We start from the raw sequence: 8,597 nt of genomic DNA, 5'->3' as shown, positions 1-8,597 counted from the left end.
TTTCAGTGGCTGGAGGATACTCCCTGAGAAGTGTGAGGCCAAAATCCCAACTTGGGCTCCCCAGCCTACAGCACCAGAGCCAGAAAAGGAACCCAAAAAATATAGGGCTGTGAAAAGCAGCAGGGCATCTGTCCACCAGGGAGAGATGGCTAGAGATGCAGAGACCCTCTTTAAAGGGCCAACACACCAAGTTTTGTTTGCAGCCACTTAGTGTAGGCTCCAACACAGGGCAGAGTGGAGTAGCGATGTGTGAGGAGAGTCTGGGGCAGGTGGCTCTGGGGAGAGAACTGGAGGAACAGTTGTCAGGATCACTGTGCAGAGCCATTCCCCATACTGCAGGAACCATCTTTTCAGGCAGAGCACTCCTCATTCAATGGCATCAGCCTGAGGGGAAGCAGCAGCCCTGCCCACAGGAGTTATTCTGCCCCACACTGTGGGGCTTAAACCCTGCTGCTGAGGAGTACAGCTGGAAGGCATTCATTGATTAACCCTACAGAAATCCTGCAGGCAGAGGTGGATCACTGGAGCTCTGAGACTTTAGCTGACCCTCTGCAGGCCTCCTGGTTCTGATAAAAGCCAGCCTTGGTGGGCAGCGAAGTTCTTCCTGTGCACACAGGCCCATCAGAGGGAGCCACATGCTGTGGATTGTGGATAGCTCCAAACAGGCTGCCCAGAACCAGTCACAAACAGGGTTTTACTTAGGTGTGTACCAGAGTCTTCTAGATCTACTTCCCTAATCTGGTGAAAACCCCCCACAAAAGTCCAGGAAGCTGAGTCCCAGAAAAGTCGGCCCCAAAGAGGCCTACACTAAGACATCATAATTAAAATGGCAAGGCCTAAAGACAAGGAGAGAATCCTAAAAGCCACAAGAGAAAAGCAGATAGTTACCTACAGGGGAACACCAATTAGACTGTCATTTGATTTCTGAACAAAACCATTTCAGGCCAGAGGGAGATGTGAAATTTAAGATGATGAAAAGCAAGGACCTACAACTAAGGCTATTTTACCCAGCAAGGCTATTATTTAAAATTGAAGGAGAAATAAGGAGCTTCCCAGACAAGAAAAAGCTAAAGATTTTTTTAGCACCAAACCAGCAGAGCAACAAATGTTAAAGGGCTTGCTTTAAGAAGAAGAAGAACAGGAAAGTAGTCTAACAAAATGGCACTAAATATGTATCTATTAATAATCATCTTAAATGTGAATAGCTTAAATGCTCCACCCAAAAGACATAGAGTAGCTGAATGGATAAGAAAACAAGACCCATGTATTTGCTGCCTCCTAGAGACCCACCTCAGATCAAAAGACACACACAGACTAAAAGTACTGTAAAGGGATGGGAGAAGGTATTTCATGCAAATGGGAACGGAAAAAAAACAGCTGGAGTAGCAATACTTAATCCAACATAATAGACTTTAAAACCAAGGCTGTAGTAAGAGACAAAGCACTCCACATAATGATAAAGGGAAGAATCCAGTAAGAGGATATAACCCTAGGAAACATTTACACACCCAACACAGGAGCACTTAATATGTGAAGCAAATCTTGATGGGGATAAAGGGAGTGACTGACAGGAATACAGTCATAGGGGGAGATTTTACCATCCCTTTGACTTCAATGGGTAGAACTTCCTGACAAAATCAACAAGGAGACAGCAGCCTTAAATGACACACTAGATCGAATGGTTTTAATTGATAATCTTAAGAGCATTTCACCCCAAAGCAGCAGAATATACATACTTTTCAAATGCCAAATATATCACCTTGAGGGTTAGATTTCAATATACGCACTTATGAGGTACACATTCAGCCTACAGTAACAGGCATTTACTGTCCATAAAAAGAGGAACAGAAAAACTAGTTTATATCGATTAATTGAGGACAAATAGATTAAAACATTAAGAGAAAGTTGCAATATCAAATTCAGTTTGTCAAGGCTGTGAAAGGAAGGGAAAGATGGGGGACCTATTCTTAGGTCCTAAGAAACTCATTCACAATGTGATAGGAAAGGATCTTAGAAACATCCTTGAGTTGTAAAGGACATTGGTCATGAAGGAAGAAAAATGACTAGAAAATGAGTAGTGAGATAGGAGATAAATCCAGATAAATTCATGGTCTTTAGTAAGGGAAGGAGGAAAAAATCTCACTTAGAATTTCCAAATAGAGAATAAAGAAAGGCACTAAATTTTCTTAGCATCCTGTTTGCAGAACATACAGGGGACAAAGGACTCAAAGTTGTGGTCCTTTTCATTTATTTGTTAATCCAGATCTACCTCAGCTGTGCTCTTTGCGACAATGGCACTGATTTCCAGTCTTGGGTCAAAACCCAAGTTTGTTCTTAGAAGAGAAGACTCAGACAAAGGGCTTCTCTAATCTTATTAGAAATTCTGTAGTAACAGAGCCTGATGTTTGGCCTTCTGGAAGACTGGTCTTAGTTGCTAAGCTTAACTAGTGTCTAGTTTAAGAGGTGCACAAAGAAGGTTGAAGGCTGCTGCTCTACTGCCGAAACAGGTGCACAGCAGCCTTTGCCCAGCAGGTGGTGCTGTTCTTTAGAGGCCTTATCAAGTGCGAGGTCACCAGATTTAGCAGATGGAGCTAACACAGCATTAACAGAAAAATAAGAGTGCTTACAGCTCTTTTGAATTTGTCTAGTAGGTCTTCCTGTCGTAACTAAAAGACCCACAATTTTAAAAAAAGACAGAAAATAAGTATGTGTGTGAAAAAGCAACTGATCAATGTTTTTCTCTTGATGTTTCCCTCTTTCTCCCTTTCCTCCCTTCCCCTCCCTATAATAAGTCAGTCAGTCAGTCAATAAATAAATAAATAAATAAATATATTAAAAAAAATTAATTATAGTTCATTTGCCCTTAAAAGGCAATAGCCTAAACCCTAACCAATGTGGCTCTCAGTTGGTTGTGTGTCATCCTGTGAAGTGGGAGGTTGCATTTGCCTGGGTTGCAGGTTCAACACCAGGTCTGGGCATGTGCAAGAGGCAACTAATCGATGTTTCTCTTCTTCTCTCCAGCCCTTCCCCTCTCTCTCAAAATAAATAAAATATTTAAAATAAAGGCAATAGCATGATATTTTAAGTCAGAGTAGTTTGGGGGATGGCAATAATCCTGGGTGAAATCTATCCATTGATATTCCTTTTCCCCTTTATGCCCTAAGTAATTTGTTTTTAAATGGAAAGCTTTGGATAGCCAATCTTTCCAGATGAAATATTAAAAAGAGATTGTTTTTTTTTAAATATATTTTATTGATTATGCTATTACAGTTGTCCCATTTCCCCTCTTCTCTCCCCTCCACCCTGTACCCCCCCCCCCCCCCCCCTTCCCCCCTTTAGTTCATGTCCATGTGTCATACTTATGAGTTCTTTAGTTTCTACATTTCCCGTACTATTCTTGCCCTCCCCCTATCTATTTGCAACCTACATTCTATGCTACTTATTCTCTATACCTTTTCCCCCTCTCTCCTCCTCCCACCCTCCTGCTGCTAACCCTCCATGTGCCCTCCATTTCTGTGGTTCTGTTCCTGTTCTAATTGTTTACTTAGTTTCTTTTGGTTTTGCTTTAGGTGTGGTTGTTAATATTTGTGAGTTTACTGTCCTTTTACTATACATGTCTTTTCTTTATCTTCTTTTCTTAGATAAGTCCCTTTAGCATTTCATAAAATAAGGGCTTGGTGATGATGAACTCCTTTAACTTGACCTTATCTGAGAAGCACTTTATCTGCCCTTCCATTCTAAATGAGAGCTTTGCTGGATAGAGCAATCTGGGATGTAGGTCCTTGTCTTTCATGACTTGGAATATTTCTTTCCAGCCCCTTCTTGCCTGTAAGGTCTCTTCTGAGAAATCAGCTGACAGTCTGATGGGAACTCCTTTGTAGGTTACTGTCCCCTTACCTCTTGCTGCTTCTAGGATTCTCTCCTTCGTTTTTACCTTGGCTAATGTAATTATGATGTGCCTTGGTGTGTTTCTTCTTGGGTCCAACTTCTTTGGGGCTCTCTGAGCTTCTTGGACTTCTTGGAAGACTGTTCCCTTTGCCAGATTGGGGAAGTTCTCCTTTATTATTTGTTCAAATACGTGCTCAATCTGTTGCTTTTCCCCTTCCGATTCTGGTACCCCTATAATTCGGATATTGGAACGTTTAAAGGTGTCTTGGATGCTCTTAATCTTTTCCTCAATTTTTTGAATTCTTATTTCATCATGCTTTCCTGCTTGGTTGATTCTATCTTCCTTCTGGTCCACTGTATTGTTTTGAGACTCAGATTCCTTCCTTTCACTATTGGCTCTCCTCCGCGTGTCTTCCTGCATCTGTTTTATGGTAATCTGCATTCTTTCATCTAAATTTCGTCCAAAATCAACCAGTTCCGTGAGCTTTCTGATCACCAGTGTTTTGAGCTGCGCATCTGATAGATTGGCTAATTCTTGGTCACTCAAAAGGATGAGTCCTGGGGGACTGATCTGCTCTGTTGAAAACATATTTTTTTTTCCCGTCTCTCCTTTTTTTTTTTTCGGTCTGGTCGCTCTTGTTACGGTGGGGGAGCGAAGCCTTAGGTGTTCACCGGGGCTGGGCACCCCAGTCGCTAGATTGTGACGTTATATGTGGGGGCGGGGCGGGGCGGGAGCGGGAGCGGGGCTGGAGCAAACAATGGCGGTAGTTCCGTTCCCCTGGACTCAGACCTTTGTCTGGGCTTCTGGGCCGCGAGTTCTGCCCTGGTCCACAATCGCTACCCCTCTGGGTCTGCCAGCCGCAGCTTGCGTACTCAGGGATCACCGCTGCCTTCTTGCGCCCCGGATGGCTTTTGCACCGATTTTGCGCCAACCTTCCCCCGACCTCCGCGCGCCGCCGACCCGAGCCAGCCCCGCGCCCACCCGGCTCGTCTTCTCCTACCAGTCCGGATGAACGCGTCCACTTCAACTTCTTGGCTGCCCGACTTCCATTCAGATAAATCCTCTGCCGGATCTGGGTGTTATTCTGATAGTAAATTATTGTTGTAAATTATTGGTTTTCTAATCTTGGTTGTACGAGGAGGTACGGTGCATCCACCTATTCCTCCATCTTGCCGGAAGTGTCCAAAAAGAGATTGTTTTCAGGTTTTTAAATTTTCCATCAGAGCACAAAGTTGAATTACTATATGCCAAAACAATTTATTATCTCACCACTCATGCCCAAAAGGTAAAATGCTATCCAGTGTAATTTAAGAATAATTTGTAGTTTTTGCTAACACCTTGGAGTAACTCTAATAGAAGTAGAATTCACCCTCCTTACAGATTTTTAAAAAATATTTTATTAATTATTCTATTACAGCTGTCCCATTACCCCCCTCCATCCCCCTCCACCCTGCACACCCTCCCCCACCCACATTCCCTCTCTCTAGTTCATGTCCATGTGTCATAAGTTCTTTAGCTTCTATATTTCCCATACCATTCTTGCCCTCCCCCTGTCTATTTTCTACCTATCATCTATGCTACTTATTCTCCATACCTTTTACCCCTCTCTCTCCCTCTCACTCCCCTGTTGCTAATCCTCCATGTGTTCTCCATTTCTGTGGTTTTGTTCCTGTTCTAGTTGTTTGCTTACTTTGTTTTTGTTTTAGGTATAGTTGTTACTAATTGTGAGTTTGCTGTCATTTTATTATACATATTTTTTTCTTCTTTTTCTTAGGTAAGTCCCTTTAACATTTCATATAATAAGGGCTTGGTGATGATGAACTCCTTTAACTTGACCTTACCTGGGAAGCACTTTATCTGCCCTTCCATTCTAAATGAAATTTTTGCTGGATAGAGAGTAATCTTGGATGTAGGTCCTTGCCTTTCATGACTTGGAATTCTTCTTTCCAGCCAACTTCTTGCCTCTAAGATCTCTTTTGAGAAATCAGTTGACAGTGTAATGGGAACTCCTTTGTAGGTTACTGTCCCCTTATTTCTTGCTGCTTCTAGGATCCTCTCCTTCATTTTTTACCTTGGCTAATGTAATTATGATGTGCCTTGGTGTGTTCCTTCTTGGGTCCAACTTCTTTGGGACTCTCTGAGTTTCCTGGACTTCCTGGAAGTCTATTTCCTTTGCCAGAATGGGGAAATTCTCCTTTATTATTTGTTCAAATAACTTTTTCACTTGCTCTTCCTCTTCTCCTTCTGGTACCCCTATGATTCGGATGTTGGGTTGTTTAAAGATGCCCTGGAGGTTCCTAAGCCTCTCCTCATTTTTTTGAATTCTTATTTCTTCATTCTTTTCTGTGTGGTTGTTTCTTTCTTCCTTCTGGTCCACTCCATTGATATGAGACCCAGCTTTTTTTCCATCATTTTTGGTTCCCTGTGTATTTTTCTTCATGTCACTTATTGTAGCCTTCATTTTTTCATCTAATTTGTGATCAAAATCAACCAATTCTGTGAGCTTCCTGATCAGTGTTTTGAACTGTGCATCTGATAGGTTGGCTATCTCTCAGTTGCTTAAAAGGATGGGTTCTGGGGCTTTCATTTGTTCTTCTGTTTGAGCCATCTCTCTCTCTGTCTCTCTCTCTGTCTGTCTCTCTGTCTGCCTCTCTCTTTTTTTGGTCGGGTCCCACCTGTTGCATATGAGGGGCAGAGCCTTAGGTGTTCACCAGGGCGGGGCAACCCAGTTGCTGGGTTGTGATGCTGTACTTGGGCATGGGGGTCCGAGAGGGAACAATGGCAGTTGCTCCGCTCTCTGCTGATTTCAGTCCCTTCCGCCACTTCCCCCAAGCAAACTGGACCTTTCTGGTGCTGATTCCCGTGTGGGTGGGCTTGTGCACCCTGTGGGTCTTTCCAACAACCTCCCTGGCTGAGTCTCTCCCTGCGCCTCAACCACCACAGGTGTTTTCAATCAGTGCCCCAAGGCTCTATTTCCCAGCGCTGAGTTCCTGGGTTGAGCTCAGTGCCTTGCTTCACAATCACCACCTTGCTGGGTCTGCCAGTTGCCACCCCTCAGCTGAGGTTTGCCAGCCACCGCTTGCACACCCAGGGTCTGTCCTCTGTGGTCTTACGTGCCCGATCCCAACACTCTTTGTGCTGCCAGACCCCTCTCCACCTGGCTTCCCAACTCCACCCCTCTTACCGGTCTGGATGGATGTGTCTATTTTAACTCCTTGGCTGTCCGACTTCTATACAGTTCAATTTTCTGTCAGTTGTGGTTGTTATTCTGCTTCTAAATTGTAATTGTCCCTATTTTGGTTGTGTGAGGAGGCACAGTGTGTCTACCTATGCCTGCATCTTGGCTGGAAGTCCCTCCTTACATATTTAATGCAAGTTGTTCATTCAAATATTGACTAAGCATCTATAATATGTCCTGGGTCTGCTATAAGGAGACACAGTCCCTCCATGCTCCTGTGGTACATGCATTCTTGGAGGATGCAGTCAATAGTGAACAACAACAAAAATTAGATACCAGAAAGATGCCTATGCAGAGGAAATACGAGAGAGTGACTTTTTACAGGGAGTTGCCAAGAAGGTAACATCTAATCTGAATGACATAAAAATGTAAGAAACTAGAAGGAAGAGCATTCTACAAAGATGGAATGGCATATAGTAAAGATCTAGGTCACAGCTTGACTTATTCCATCATCAAGAGAAGGCCAGTGGCTAGCTGCCATCAGAGAAGTAGGCAGAGCCAGATTGTTAAGGACTGACCATGATAAAGTTTGAGTTGTGTTGTAAGTGTGGTGGAAAGCCACTATAGAATTTTAAACAGAATATGTCATAATGTGATTTACATTAAGGGAATTCTCTGTTGGATGGAGAATGGTTTATAGGCAGGCAATAGTAGATGCAGGAAAACCAGTTAAGTATATCAGTGTTGAGTGCAAAGCCAGAAACCACTTTAGGTATCAGAAAGAGATTTGAAATGTGTGAGGTGTTGGCAAAAATCAATGGGAAGGACTACAGTATTGGTAGGGGGACTGCCACTGGACTGTGGGGTTGAAGGACACCCATAGTAATAGTAATCCAGAGTTCAAGAAGCCTGCCACCATTGACACTGCTACCTGATCCAATAAGCTGGCCAGACACTGGAATGCTGAGTCCAACCATTAGAACTTCAAACACTTACCTCTGTGACTTTGCGTCCCAACAGCAACACCAACAGGAAGATTGTCTCTGTTCTGCTTCTCTTTAGAAACTTTGTGCTAGTGAATTGAATGGGCACTATCTATTTCCAACCCAGAACTCTATCTACATATAAGGGCCTCTGGGACATGTTTTTAGGTTTCCAACTTCTCCAATTAGTGGATAAAATGGTGCTTGAGAGAGCCAATCTGCTAGATCTAAAATAGAAGACTATCACAGTAATGAATGTACAGGATCGTGGCAGTTTGACTTAGGATGGCAATAGTGGAAATAATGTGGAAGTAGACACATTCAGGATATGTTTTAGAGGTGACAATGGCAGCACTTGATTACTGATTGAATTTGGAGGAGTAACTCCTAGAATTTCAACCCGAGCAGTTGGATACATGGTACCATTGCAAAAACAGTGGTGCCATTGACACCGTGTGTGAAGTGTGAAATGCCAACATAGATGTGACCAAAAAACAGTTGGGATTTAACTCTATAGTTCAGGGCCCTGGCCTGGCTGGAGATCAGG

General features: G+C 43.2%; 1 non-coding gene across 1 annotated transcript; it reads left to right on the top strand.

The window, feature by feature from the left end:
• Window positions 1-2,617: 2,617 nt before the first annotated feature.
• On the top strand, window positions 2,618-2,679 carry LOC114493629. The gene has a single exon (XR_003684250.1). It is a non-coding gene; the product is annotated as a U7 small nuclear RNA (small nuclear RNA).
• Window positions 2,680-8,597: the final 5,918 nt, after the last annotated feature.

Source organism: Phyllostomus discolor, chromosome 1, assembly GCF_004126475.2.
Source record: "Phyllostomus discolor isolate MPI-MPIP mPhyDis1 chromosome 1, mPhyDis1.pri.v3, whole genome shotgun sequence".
Lineage (NCBI taxonomy): Eukaryota > Metazoa > Chordata > Mammalia > Chiroptera > Phyllostomidae > Phyllostomus > Phyllostomus discolor.
The sequence above is the reverse complement of the archived record's forward strand: the minus strand, read 5'-3'. Positions and strand labels throughout refer to the sequence as shown.